The following is a 15,479-nucleotide window of genomic DNA, read 5'->3' as shown; positions in this document are numbered from 1 at the left end:
AGAAAGGTGAGAACTAACAAAGAATTGACAAGGACAAGGCATGTCAGCTCATGGGAAACACAAAAATTCAGATTTTCTCCCATCGTTAAACTAGATGTGGAATCAAAGAAGTGAATCATGCAAGCCTCTCAGTTGTTACATGTCCCTTGCAGAAAGATACTTTTTTATAGTTAGGTGCTGATGTGAAGTAAATATGGATATTCATGGCAAGCCAACACCTGATGTGATATGTTAGACAACAACAGAAGTTAACCCTAGTTTGCACAGCTTTGATTACTCATGTCTCTAGGCAATCAAGCCATGCAGTCCATCAAACTCTCTTTCAAGGAGAGAGCCATGCAGTCCATAAAACTCTCTTTCAAGGAGAGAATAAACAATTTTTTATCCCTCGCCCCCCCCCCCCCCAGTCCCTTTCTTCCTTTCTCTGCAATTCTTTTTATTTTTTGCTTTCCTTGGTGTCTGTAATGCAATATCCCTTCTTCCAAGGTGAAGTATTCCCTGCTGAAAGAGCCTACTAACATGGCACAGAGCAGTAGAAATGCTTTGGAAGAAAGTCTAGGTGTAGGTCCAAACATCTACAAATCACTTCCAGGAAATCTTGTGAAGAAAACATTTTTCAGGGTATTAGTGATTCCTCCATTCAGCCTCATGCACAACAAAAGAAATTTAACTTGTCAAATTAGCTGGTATATTGCAAGGACATTTCATATTTCAATATGACATATAGTCCTCCCTCTTAAAAATATTCCTAGCTACCTCATAGGAAAAAATTACATTTTGCACTTTCCTGGAATACATAGTCCCTTATTGGCCTTAAGAGCCTACTCCAGAGGCAAAACTAAGTTATGATCACATTTCCAAAACACATTATTAAAAAAAAAAAAAAAAAAAAAAAAAAAAAGACATGTTTGTCTTGTAAGCAAAGATTTTCTGTAATATCAATTGGTGACAATTTTCACAAGGTAAGAGCTGTCTTATGATGGGCATATTTTGAGTATGTTTGCATATCTATGAATTGACGTTATGTAGTAAAACTGCAAATATTTCCTCAGATGGTGGGGGACAGCCATAGAGGAATGCAGTCAGTTTGTGGTTATGGATTAGGCATAGGATATTCAGAAAAACAGGATGTACAACAGTCACACATTTGTATGAATGGTGCCATACTTCAAATCTAATTTTAAGTAACACTTTCTCTTCAGAGTGGAGATAAGCTTAGCGATGACTAAAGGCAGACATTTTGGCAGTCCCAAATCATAGATAGCATTTCTTGAGCAGAAAAATATGAAAATACTTGTATTACTTGAGGTTGAAATGAAAAAGAATCCTTATTTTTGAACCCTACTGCTATTTTTCTTATAACAATCTTTCACAAAATGAAATGAGTTTACAGAAGTGCTTTCCTATTCACAGTATTCATTTTTCAACTTTTTAATTACTTCTCAGTCTAATGACCTAATTAATACTTTTCATTAATATCAAAAACATATTATACAGACATGAAAGCAGAGAAAGAAACTTCTCATTAGGATTTGTCTGATTAACTTTATTCCAGAGATCTTATTTCCTTACAGACAGTTAGGCCTTTACAGGTCATGTTATTCGTAGAATCATAGAATCATTAAGGTTGGAAAAGACCTCCAAGATCATCTGGTCCAACCATATACCTACCATCAATATCACTCACTAAACCTGGTCCCTAAGCACCATGTCTAGCCTTTCCTTAAACACCCTCTAGGATGGTTACTCCACCACCTCCCTGGGCAACAAGTTCTAATGCCTAACTACACTTTCTGAGAAGAAGTGTCTCCTAATTCCCGACCTGAACCTCCCCTGGTACAACTTGAGGCCATTCCCTCTTGTCCTATCACTATTTATCTGTGAAAAGAGGCCAATCCCCAGTTCCCTACAACTTCCTTTTGGGTAGTTGTAGAGAGCAATAAGGTCTCCCCTGAGCCTCCGCTTCTCCAGACTAAACAACCCCAGTTCCCTCAGTTGCTCCTTATAGGACTTGTGTTCCAGGCCCTTCACCAGACCTTTTGTAGCCCTTCTCTGGACTTGCCCCAGGGCCTCAATGTCTGTCTTGTAGTGAGGGCCCCAAAACTGAACACAGCACTCGAGGTGCGGCCTCACCAGAGCAGAGTACAGGAAAACAATCACCTCCCTGCTCCTGCTGGCTACACTATTCCCAATACAAGCCAGGATGCTTCTTGGCTATCTGGGCATACTGCTGGCTCATGTTCAGGTGAGCATCAAACAACATCCCTAGATCCTTTTCCTCTGTACAGCTTTCCAGCCACTCTGCAACAAGCCTGTAGCATTGTGTGGGGTTGTTGTGGCCAAAGACCCAGCACTTAGTTGAACCTCATCCCATTGTCCTCTGCCCATCGATCCATCCTGTCCAGGTGCCTCTGCAGGGCCTTCCTACCCTCCAGCAGATTGACACTTTCCCCCAACTTGGTTTCATCTTCAGACTTACTGAGGGTGCACTCAATTCACTCATCCAAATCCTCAATAAAGATATTAAAGAGGATGGGCCCCAACTCCAACCCCTTGGGAACATCACTCATGATCGGTCGCCAGCTGGATTTAACTCCAGTCACCACTACTCTCTGGGCCCAGCCGTCTAGCCCATTTTTAAACCAGCAAGGAGTGTACCTGTCCAAGCCATGGGCTACCAGCTTCTCCAGGAGAATACTGTGGGAGTCTGTGTCAAAGGCTTTGATGAAGTCTAGGCAGACTATGCCAGCAGCCTTTCCCTCATCCACCAGGCGGGTCACCCGGTCATAGACGGAGATGAGGTTGATCAGGCAGGACTTGCTTTTCATGAACCCATGCTGACTGGGCCTGATCCCCAGGTTGTCCTGCACATGCTGTGTGAACTAAGTGAAGCTGTAAAGGACCTGAAATATATTAGGGACTTAAAACATCTGTATTCAAGTGATACTGTCTCTGGAGGAAACTTTCACAATATTTTTGGTCATCTTAAACTCAAATTGACATATCCTTAACATAATTTCTGTTCAATATGGAGTAAACTATATTGGTAAATGAAAGCTGCATCTGGCCGAGAGATCATCTGTGGTTTAACATGACCAATATTAAGAACATCTGTGTTCACCTGGACACTTTTTTCCAAAGCCCTGCCTTAAATTCTTAAGGCAATATTATGTGTAATAAGTTTGGTCCTTGAGACAAAGTAAGGAAGTCATCTGGCTATCACCTGAATAATCCCACTGAGGTGGACTGTTCTCTTTCATCCACTTCTAGGGCATTTGAAACATCCAAAATAGTTACTTACTGCTGTCAGAAGGCATACTCCTCTAGTTCTTTTTGCCAATAGGTCCTACAGTCAGGGTGCAGCCAAGGGAGGGAGCTAGGAACGAAGAGTGGTGACAAAACTAGCAGGTGTGGACCCTACCTGAGATTTCCATCCCACAGCACCCAGCAAAGGGTTCAGAACTGGGAGGGGAATGGTGACTGGGACCAGCCTGGAGCCCTGTGATCAGCCCTATGAGCTGGCAATGTCACAATGACAGGGAGGGCTGAGGTCCAGGGAGGGAGTCAGACTGCTGATTAAGGTCATAATCAGGTCTGGAAATAGGAACCAGTGAGCCCAAGGTGCTAAGCCAGGTCTAAGACCAAGCCAGGAAGTCAAGTCTGTGAGTTAGGGTCAGAAACAACGGTTTACATGGCCAGGCATAGGAATGGTTGCAATGAAGCTGCAACATAGCTCAGACAGACAGCCAACAAGCTGGAGAGCCTTACTTTAAGAACACTTCTTAAGGGAAAGTGATGGAGTCTTCACTGATGCTTCTTCCATCTTTTCTCTAAGAGCTCCCAGGCTAGCATAGGCATCTCAGATGGCTCTCTGTTTTCAGGGAAGTATCCTCCTATAGTGGAGAACAGCACTTTTAGGCCCTAATATTTAGCTTTGCTTTTTTTCCATTTCATAAACATCTATGTGTGTTTGAGCACCTTCATCACAGGGATGCTCTAACAACTAGTCAAGCCAAAACTGAACCCTTTTCCTAGAGAATTTGCTTATCCTGTAATTAAAATTATACAGTTAAAATAGAGAACTTTCAAAACAAACAAACAAAAAAACAAACAAAGTACCATTGAGGACTTTTGTTATTATCACGGCATCCTTGTAATATAATGTAATTGGCAGTGGTTTATTATGAATCATCTTGGCAAAGATTGTTTTGCTAACCATACAGGTTTAATACCTGAGAAAAAGTAAGAAAAAATAACTAATTTGAACGTTCAATATTAACAACAAATTACGAATTACTGGGCAATAAAGATTTTCAACACTGGAAGCAAATGCTGATATACAATTTTAGTCTAGTTATCATTGTGCTTTATTTGCAAAAATGTAATTTTGAGGATGTTTTCTGCTGTAGTTTCTGAAAACAAAGGGAACTTTTGTTCCTTGTAGGAATATGAATTCATTTCCTAGTTTTAAGGTCTATTGATAATGTGCCCCAAAATAAAAAAGTGTGAGTCTTGAAGGACATTATAATTGATTCTGCTGCAGTTGTTGAGGAGATTATCACCACCAACAGCAAATTCAACTGTAAAGAGCATTTACAAAGCTCAACTGTGAGATCTGGGATTCTATGTAAGGAAACAAGTCTGTAAGAAAACAAAGCAAACAGACAGCATGATGCAGTCTAAGTGGCAGAAATTTACTGCATATCATTTGTTGATTAGCTTTGTCATGATGGCTGGCTATAGTCCAGCATGTAAACCACAAAACAGTGAATCCAAGCTTAAGAACTGTAACTATATTGATACTACAAGAAGCTAAGTCTGTATCACAGAATCTAAGAGTAATGCCAATTTCCCAGCTCCAACTGCCTCCATCCCTAGATGAGGTCCAGCTATGTTCTGACTGTGTCTGAGCAAGACCTGCAGATGCACTAGGCTCTCATTACCATATGTTCTGGTTTTCTTAGAAAGGAAAACAAGGCATCCATGCCACATGCTGTTACATGCGTAAGATATGAAAAACAGATCTCGTGATCCAAGAAAATTAGTGGCATGCCCTGGCACTTATGTGTTATAGCAGACAGAGAAGCCGGTGTTCTGCATGTGACTCTTGGGAAGATGCTGGTTTTGATGGATTTCTTAATAAGGAGTGGAAATGAAGATCCGGATCTCCACCTTTTAATAAATGAAAAATCAAAATTTTAAATTAATTTTTCAATCTACTTTGTTTCTTACTGACATAGTTTCTTCTTGACATCCTTTCAACTGCCAAGCCCAGCTTGATCCTGCAGATTTCCCCACTTAGTTGCTGTATCAAACAAGATATTTCTTTCTAGTGTTCTATAACTATAGTAGGAACAATTCACTTCTAATTTAGAATACAGTTCTGAAACCAGAAGTGCACATTATTTTTTATGTGGTATAACAGATGTTCAGAAACTGTGAGAGACAAGAAAAATAAATGTATATTTTAACTGATCCAGAAAGAAAATATTTTGATTTTATTTTAGGGAGAAGCATATTGTCTGAGCTTGGGAATGTTTGCCCATTATATGCATGAAGGAAGTATTTTTTTTTCTTTTCATCTTAGATCTGTATATATATATATATATTTATATTTCCAAAATCATTTCATATAAAGAATTTTAGTAGCTTTATTAGTAAAAATGCTTACTATAATAAAATAAAAATATTTCATATCCAAAGTCAAATAGTGAAAGAACTCTCACACTTATGTATTTCTTCTGTACTGCTTTCAATTTTCATCCTTTCAGATACATATGTCATTTCATATCATTAAAAAGCGTGAGAAAATGTCATGCCCCTTTTCAAAATATGACAGTGAAAGAAAATCATGGAATAATCTTAAGGAAACGTAAGCAAAAATGTTCACAGAATGGTTTAGGTTAGAAGGAACCTTAAAGACCATCTAGTTCCAACCCTCTGCCATGGGCAAGGACAACTTCCATTAGACCACGTTGCCCAAAGCTGCTTCCAGCCTGGCCTTGAACACTTCCAGGGATAGGGCATCCACAACTTCTCTGGCCAACCTGTTACAATTTCTCACCATCTTTTGAGTAAAGAATTTCTTCTGAATATCTAATCTAAATCTGTCCTCTTCTAACTTGAAGCCCCTTTGTCGTATCTCGCTATACTCCCTGATAAAGAGCCCCTCCTCATCTTTCCTCTGGGTTTCCTTTAAATACTGGAAGGCTGCTATAAGGTCTCCGTGGAGTGTTCCCTTCTCTAGGGTAAACAATCCCCACATTCTCAGCCTTTCCTCATAGGAGAGGTTCTCTCTGATCATTTTTGTGGCCCTCCTCTGGACCCGTTCTAACAAGTCTATGTATTTTTTATACTGCAAGCCACTGTGCCAAAGACATTACTCCTGAAACTAAGACTAAATACATGAATGTACAGATCCCCTTTGCAATATCTGCGGCAACTTCAACTCTCCAACCAAATTATTTTCTGGATTTTTCAAATTAGAGTTTAACTTTTGGTAATATTTACAGTTATTTCAGATATGCTTAATATATGAACAAATGATGAAGCAAATGATTTTAGGGAGAAAAAAATGCATCTATGTTATATAATATTTTTGTTGCTTGGTGTTTTCTTTTTCTTTCAAAGACAGGACATGTTTTGGTTATGTTGTGATGCTTTCGGGGCTTAGTCATCCTGAAACTTATTGCACATATTTGTTCTGAAAAATATTTTATATACATTATGAAAGTTATATTGTCCATTTTAGAGAAGTACAGTCTTGTGATAGACATATATTAGATCTCTTATTTTTCAAGATGTTGCATTTCTAGGCAAGAGTGGTATGTGGTCTTTGTTGACATCCTAATGTTGCTGAAGAGCTAATCTAGTTATAATATGTGGTTAGGTGAGCCCTAGTTCGAGTGAGTTGGTGGACTCTAGGGATGGACTTCAGTGTGCAGAAAGCCCCCAAATTCTCATGCCCTCATGACCCCCATCCACTCATGTACCATGGTTGTTCTTGGGAACCTGCTCACAGATGCAGAAGCCTTAGTCTTCAGTTTGGTAACTCTGATTTCTCATGACCCTTTGACCTTTGGGCCTTCATGCGTTATGAGTATCCATGGGAACCTGATAGGCTGTTACCCTCATGCAGCATTTGGCCTAGAAGACTTCTGAGTACTACTGAGCAATACATGTATTCAATCTGAGTATTGCCTTGCCTTTCAAAAGAGAATTATATGACAAAGATAGGATTAATTTTACCGTTTCTGATATTGACTGTATAAGGTAAATTTTAAGGGAAGCCATATTTCTAAAAGTTTGGTGTTTTCTTAAGGAACATTGAATATCCCTGCTTACCTCCCAAGGGAAGAAATTTGGTCACTGACAAAAAGTTGTTAGAAGAATGAAATTAAACCAAAACAAAATGTATAAAATAAAATTAGAAAAATAAAAAAGTGAATCAGATCAGTCATAGGTACTGTCTTGGAAAGCATTGACAAGACAATTCAGATAGCTAGCAATTTGAAAGAAATAAGACTCAGCAGCATACTAGCATGAGTAAAACATTAAGGAATAAAATAATTTGCTTTCTTTCCCATTAATCATTCGTCTTACTAATAGTGAATATTATGACATGGGGATTAAGTCTTGCTACACTTTCAATAAACTTTTTTTTTTTTTTTTAATAAAGATATTACTGCCTTGGGAATGTTTAACAGTTTCAAAGAAATAACAAGATTTCTTTTACACAAATTCTGTAGAGGTATACAATTTCCATGCCTTTAGTGACATCATTTCAAGATCTGTGCTTTTCACCAAGTATTTATACACTCTGCAAGTTGTTATAGGTTCAGTTAGTCATATACATTTCATTGCTTATTTTCACTCCTGAAGCATTAATTATAGACCATGATACCCTTGCAATGAAACTATAGTAAGGCAAAACCAATTTGTTTTGGGTCATTGACCCTGATATGTAGAATTGAGATTTACTCTTTCCCTAATCCCACTTGTAGAAAAGGCTTTGGATGTTAACAATTACTATGTTTCTTTAATATAGTTATTATGGATTTTACAATTTTAAATTGCTCTTTATGGACCATGTGCTGTCTCACCCAATCTAACGCTATTACTGACAGGTATATTTTCACACATTGTCTTGTTTTGGCATGTGAAATTTGATTTATTTATACATTACAAAAAGACAATTCTGCTTGTTGGGTTAAACAAGAGAATTAAAGATTCTGTTTTTGTCACGTCATGCAGTATTGCAATATCAGTTAAAATTTTCTTATCAGTGTAGGAAAACAAAGGCGTGTGTTTGTGAGACACAATTTTTTTTTTTTTTTCAGAGAGAAACTCCAGAAATGAAAGACATCTTCTATTTGAGAATACTGATAGTTTTATTATTTGTCACAAACAAAAAGAATACTGAAACTATGAATCTGCAAAAAGCACTGTGTGAAATACTCATGGTAGAAGAAGCATCTTCTACATTATTTTTTTCTTTCTGTCAAGTGTTGCTTGGTTTCCAACCACAGTACTGCTTCATATAGAATCTTTCACCTAGTTTCTGATCCTGAATGGTCATTGTATTAATGACATGCAATAGATACCCTTTAAAGTTATCAGTGTCCACAGAAGAATAGGGCTCTGTCTATTCAGAAATATGAAAAGATGAAGAACATGGATGTTTGGAAGTATTATCGCAAAGTACGAAGGAGATACTTTTTGTCTTCTGTTCCTTAGAGGAGCAAAAAATATTCAGGTGCTGATGTCTGAGGAGTTCAGTATATTATGTGCAGTGCAGGAACAGGAATATGTAAGAGAGAGTGTTGGGAGAGGCGGGATATGAGGATGGAGAGAAATGGAGTAATGAGAACTGAACAGTAAGGATTCAGAGCCTAATGCCAGTGGGCATAACTCCACCAGCTCCAGTGCAATTATGATGAATGACACCAACAAAAATTTTGCCTTTAGGTTCTTAGATTGTATTGGTGGAGATGGAAGTGGTTTAAAAATTTCAGCTACTGTATCTTTTTGCTGTTATCTTTTAATTTCCTTTTCTTCTCAGATTTTCTTTAATATTAAACTTATTTTCCTCTTTTTAAGCATTTTTTTTTTCAGTTTTGAGGAGAATGAAATTGTCTAAGAAGTTTTAAAAGACCTTTTACATATATGTTTTTTTTGTTTCCCATCCTAGTAGACGGCCTAATGGTGGCCATTACATGGCTGATACATTCCATTTTAAATACTTGTTTGTTACTCTCTGCTGGAACCAAAATCAACTTTTTGTAATTTCAATACTTCTTTAGGTCTGTCATTTAAATACTAAAAAAATCAGGTGATGTTGCTTTAAGTTGTTATTACAGGAAAAACTCATTGGACGGAGAAAAAAATCAGTAAAAAATTTAGTTGGCCTCCTTTAATCTTGTAATTATACTCTCACTCCTAATATGTTGAAAAGAGTTTAACCCAATAAAATACAAGTTTCTTAAGTAACTAGTTCAATGATGTGTTAACAATCCGTTGCTGCCAAATGGGAAAACAGTGTAAGTGATCAGACTTTGTGTCTCAGGCCTAATAAACCTTCAAAGGCCAACCACATTATTGAAGTGATGAGGTGTTTAGATTTTAAAGCTTTACTCACAGCCTTCACCGTCAAACAGTCTCTGTATTACATTTCTAAAGGAGCTTTCTGTAAAAAACGAGTGTGAAAAATCTAGGTCTATAAAAAGATGGGTAAGAGAGTTGTAGGTAAGCAAGACATGAAAATAGAAGTGGTTTAATCAGACACATATGGACTACAGATTAATCTTGATACGAACTGTAGAGATATATGATCAATGCTAAAGAAACGGGGCAAGAAGATTATAGGGATATTTAGAAGTAGAGCATTGTTTTGTAAATTCTAACAAAGTAGCACATAAATTACTGCATTTAATGGTTGTTTCTCTGGCAGCTGTTAATATAAAACAAGCTCATCAGAAGCTTTGCCAGATAACCTCTGGCTCTTATATAGATTTTTGAACAACATGTATAAATTGTACTTCATGAACAGCTCTGTCAGTTGAACCCCAACTGTACAACTCTATAGCTAACACTTGCTAAGCTTGTATGTTTTTTCATGACCAATTTGGTAAATTATGAAATCGCAGTAAAGGTGAGTTCCATGTCAAAGTTGTTAAATTAAAAGCTCCCTTTAACTTCTTCTCACAAAAGATTCTGGGTGAAGAGGAATGTTGGATAACATTTGAAATAAATCCAGAGGTTGTTTCAAAGTTAGACAACTTAGAAATATTATGTTTCTAGATCTCAAAATTCATTCTCAGTTGTTGTGCATGTCATTCCAAAAATAGTTGGGTTTAAGAGTAATTTACTGAGTAATCACTACTGTGCCAAAAGGGTAGGGATCACATACCTGAAATAGTTTTAGACTATAGCTCCCTTATTATTAACTGTAACTATAGAAACAAGGAACTCAGAACTGGCTAAAAAAAAAAAAAAAAAATCATCACTTTTAATTCATCTTCAGTCAGTGTTTCAACCATTTTGATTGTTGGAAAAGCAGAGCGAAGTAGCCAACAGTGGTTTACAAGTAACTGCAGCTAGTAATCAAGCAAACTTTTCTACATCACTTCTGTTTCTGGGGATATGATCAAAAAGTACTAAAGGGTTCTTTAAACAATACAAGTTAACATACAAAATTGTCACAGAAAACTTAAGACTGGTCTGAATGAAGAATGAAGGGAAATGTCTGAATAGGGAAGCACCAGAAGGGACAGAGGGAGAAGGGCTCTAAGCAGAATTAGTCTTGATAGCACCTAGAACTGCAGGTCACCAATATGTCAGCAAATGCTTGTGCTGCTTTGCAAGTCACCCAGGTCTGAAAACAAAGAACAGCCGAAGAAATGGAAAAAAACTAGAACAGAAATATCATACGTCAATATTAAAACAAAGACCCAAGTGATTAAAAGGTGATGGAAGGAAGACAGAGTACACAGTAGGAGCCAAAAGCCATTCAGTTCAGTAAACACAATCACAATCATCATGTAAAGGGTACAAAAGCAGACCCCAAATCAGCATATGTTTGTAAACCTAAGCAAAACCCAGAACATGTCAGGATTTAATAGATGTCGTTCCTTATTTCACCTTGAGTTACAAGGAATCCTGGGTAGACTACCTGGCTCAAAGGTCTTTGTGCCTTCAGCATGGACAGGTGCTTCCTTGGTGCTAGTGAGAATGCAGGTATGGCAATGTGACCGACTGCATGAAAACAGTTTTCTTTCACTATTTTTATAACATAAAATCACCTTCACATTCCTTCAGGTCTCACTGAGGTATTGCTGTCTTGGTGTTGCTAGTTCTGTCTTCTTAAGCTTGCTCGGTATCTATGCTGTCTCTTGTGCTCCAAGGTCTTTCATGAATGCAAAAGACATTCTTCATAAAAAGAAAGCTTGCATATTTCTCCGTTGTCAGTTTCTGAAGTGAAAGAGGTTCTTATAGAGTCCCCATCAAGCACAAAACTCAGTGAAGTCTATAAATTGCATTTAGGTAAAAGTCTCCTCGACAGTATTTGCTAAACCATGGAAGAGCATGTAGTTGAATTTGGGGAGTGAAAAAGACAAATACAAAGAGCAGTGTCTACATCTTTTTTCTTTTTTTTTCCTTTTTTTTTTTTCTTTTTCCCCCAAATTTACCCCATGTGATCCGACTAATTCATGTTTGATGCTCTGATGAAAATCTTATACAAAAAGCCTGCTTGACCTCTGTGAATATGTATGGCTATTATTTTGAAATAAATAACCTCTCACAGGCTCTCTCTCTTGTTTTTATAATCACTTTCTGCTGTCTATCTTAAGCCTTTTCTGATTTTCCAGATTTCTTTCCTGACATCGTATGGTCTTTATTTTCCCAGCCTATCTAACAGATTTGTTCCTCAAGAAATGTTAAGGTAAATTTGTCAGGCAAATGAAAAAGAAGAGCAAAATTATTGAAAATGTAAAATGCAAAACAAAACTTTGAGCACAGCTCAGCTCTGCCGAGCAGTAACTAATTACAGATGTTGCACTTCCTAGAATCATCTGTGAGCAAGAGCATTGCTTGCAACAGCTCCTGCTCCTGCTATACTGTGTGCTGTGTGCTTGCAGACTACTTCCAACATGATAACAAATGACATTTTACTACATTGGGCACTTGTTCATACTTCCCTTTCCAAGACTGTGTCTGCTTTGCAGTATCCCAGTCTATCACAAACCTTCAGTTTATGTTTCCTGTCTTTGCTATTGTATCCTGTAAACATGGCAGTCTGGCTTCATTCATAGTGGCTGAGACTTAAAGAAGAAAATGGAGAAAGCTATAGTTCTTCAGTATACAATTGCTGAACTGACTTCCTCTCTTCCTAGCAGGTTCAGTGCTTCTGTAGAGGTCCAGCTGGGAACATGGCAAATGGAAATTGCAGAGTGCAATCAATCTCTGAGCAGTTAGCCTCCTAACTCTGTCAGCACTGGCTCACATCTGAGGTATAACTCTGGAGCCTGGGTTCAGCTGAAGCTTGTAGTGGGTTGTAATGCATGGTTGCCATTTGGTGTGGGTGAATAGAGCTCTTTGGTGTCAGGGTGGTCAAAAGACATGCAGTCTAGGATAAAAATAAAAGGAGCTATTTCTCAAGTTTCTGCAGTCTGATAGCAGGAATACACTTGAGACAATGAGGTGTTAATACATATACTATAAAATGCAAATCAGGACCCTTGAGCAGTAATCGGTCTCTTTCTTTCACCCTTTCACCCTCTGCTTTGGCAGCTAGTCCGTGTGTGTCGTGTCCGTGTTCTTCCTCCCCTCCCCCGCCCCCAATTTTTAACAGGTCAAAAGGAAGTTTGAGTCAATTCCTAAATTAAACAAAGGGGTAGCTGTGCCTTCGTTATTTGAAGATTTGAAGATAAGTCTGGATGCTGATCTGGATGCTGGCCATAAGAAGCATGGTCCAAAAGAAGAGCTAGACTTATACTGGAGCAAGGAACCTTAAGGATTTCAAACAAATTTTACTGTGCAACTTAATAAACATTTGACATACTTAGCTCTTTACCTTATAGACTCCTCTATTATCTTCAAACAGTCACTATAGTAAGTTATTGTTCTGATTTTTTTTCCTCCACTTTCTAAAGCTCAGTGTTCATGTCTTTTCAGGGTGTGTTTCTGCTTGTGCTTGATTGCTTGATTGCTTTTTTGATTGTGCTTGATTGCTTTTTTTTTTCTTTTTGTACAGACAAGTCTGTAGTTTTATGTATGTTGTTTGAAGAAATAATGATTTTTACATGGAAAAGTTAAACATAGTTCTTCTAAAAATGTTTTGAAACTACCCAGACACATAAAAAGAAGTATTATTACAATATATAAATACCTAAAATACATCCAATAATTATAAAAAAATGTACAAAATTCACTGATATGATTTCAGGTTTTAACATGTATACATAATCAATACACACATACATATGTGGGAATAGAAATGTTGTTTTTGCAGTGTTACATTGTTTAGAAGGAAGGAATGTGGTATTGAGATATGCTTACAGTGATAAGAAAGCTCAGCAGGTGACCTCGTAAATGCAGACAACCAGACTCCTTAGAGCAATCAGGTGAAAATCACTATGTTAAGTCAAGCCAGATAAGGGGAGAAAACTTTACCACCTCAAAAACAGGCCGGCAACTGAAGGCCAGGCATTGTCCGTGAAGCATCAGATAGATTGTGAACCTGGATTACCCACTCCAGTGGGGAAACAGGGGAGGGTCCTGTCATCAAAAAGTATATAAACTGTGTTTTGGAACTAGTAGGTGCGCTCTCCTGCTTGTGGGGCGCCCGCCATTGCAATCGCGAATAAATTACTACTTCACTGAGATCCTCGCCTGAGCCTAAGTTATTGGCTACGGAGTGTTTCTCACAATTTGGGGGCTCGTCCGGGAGCCAGTCACCTACTGGGGAGCCCTGCCGCCGCAGCAGCAGGAACGTATGCCCCGCTGATTTCAGCGGTCCTGTGCATCGACGGTGGCGGTTCTGCGGAGAGCTGACAGAGGGCCCGAGACTGATTAAAGAGGCAGGATCCGTGAAGTATTGGGGAAAGGAAGAAGGTAGGCACTCCGGGTTTTAAGAATTGATCCGGTAACTCTGTGCACAGACCAAGGTAAGAAATATTAAGTATTGCCTTGGGGGTCGGGTGAGACTCTGTGTGATGTGTGACTGAGACGTACTTTTGTACGAAGCGAGTGTGGAGTCCTGATCCGCGGTTCCGTAACTCCGCGAGGGGTGCGGCCGGAGACGGACGAAGCGTGAGATAAGGGAGAGAAAGGAAGAGTCTCGGGAAATTTGGTGTACGGTAAGCCCTTGCACAGGGAAGTGCTTGGCAGTACACCAGGGAAATTTGGTGTACAGTAATCCTTGCACGGGGAAGTGCTCGGAAGTACACCAGGGAATCTGGTAAACTCATAGGTGTGCGGTAGCCCTTGCACGGGGAAGTACTTGGCAGTACACCCCCATTTTCCAGAATAGGAAAAATGGGAAATATGAGTTCCAGGGGACAGGGAGATATCCCTGGGGGAGTGCCTACCAAAAGTTCTTCCTGAAGAATTATAAGAAATTGGAAAAATAATCTCAAAATTAGAGGAGATGATAAAAGAAAAAAAAATGGTTAAATATTTTGTATTAGTCTGGACAAAAGAACCAATTAAGGAAACAGCAGTATTTTGGCCAAAATACGGGCCTGATGAAAATTCAGGCTTTAAATTTATGTGTAAACAATAAGATTCCTTTTTTTTTCGGAGGAGGAGCCAAGTTATGCTCCCTATAATCCTAATATTGCACCGGTGGCAGCAGCAGTTGCTCCAGGAAGGGAGACGGGGACTGCAATTAACACTGTCCCTAGAGAAGAGCGTACTCTAGGCTCTGGCAAGAATTGGAACAAGGTAGAAGAGGTACTGAGAATTTTGCCTTCCCTGATACTAACAGTGCTAACACTAACTGTGTATCCTCTTAAGTGAACTTCCCCCCCTCCTTACCAGCAGAGAGGTTAGGAGTTTTAAGGAGATGAAGTCTTTAATTGAGGACCCCAGCAGGCTAGCTGAACTATTAGACCAGTTCCTAGGACTTAACTTATACTCTTGGGGGGGGAATTATGTATATAAGTATTTTGTTTACAGGGAAAGAAATGGGAATAATCAGGAGGAGAGCTGCTATACAAAAATGGGGAAGAGCTCATCCTCCAGGACCAGGGGTAATACCGGCAGGGCAGAAATACCCGCTTGCCGATCCTGGCTGGAATAATAATAGCGTGCAACACAGAAATCATATGAGAGACTTGGGGTCAGAATGAGAAAGTACTTGGGGATGAATCCTGAGGACCCGGTATCCCAAGGGCTCTTGAAAGTTCATTTTGTGATTAAAGCCTGGCAAGATACACAGAAAATGCTCCAGAAGGTGGGGGGATGTAGTGAACAGTCAC

The sequence above is a fragment of the Cygnus olor genome, chromosome 1 (assembly GCF_009769625.2).
Source record: "Cygnus olor isolate bCygOlo1 chromosome 1, bCygOlo1.pri.v2, whole genome shotgun sequence".
Lineage (NCBI taxonomy): Eukaryota > Metazoa > Chordata > Aves > Anseriformes > Anatidae > Cygnus > Cygnus olor.
This window is presented reverse-complemented; position numbering follows the sequence as displayed.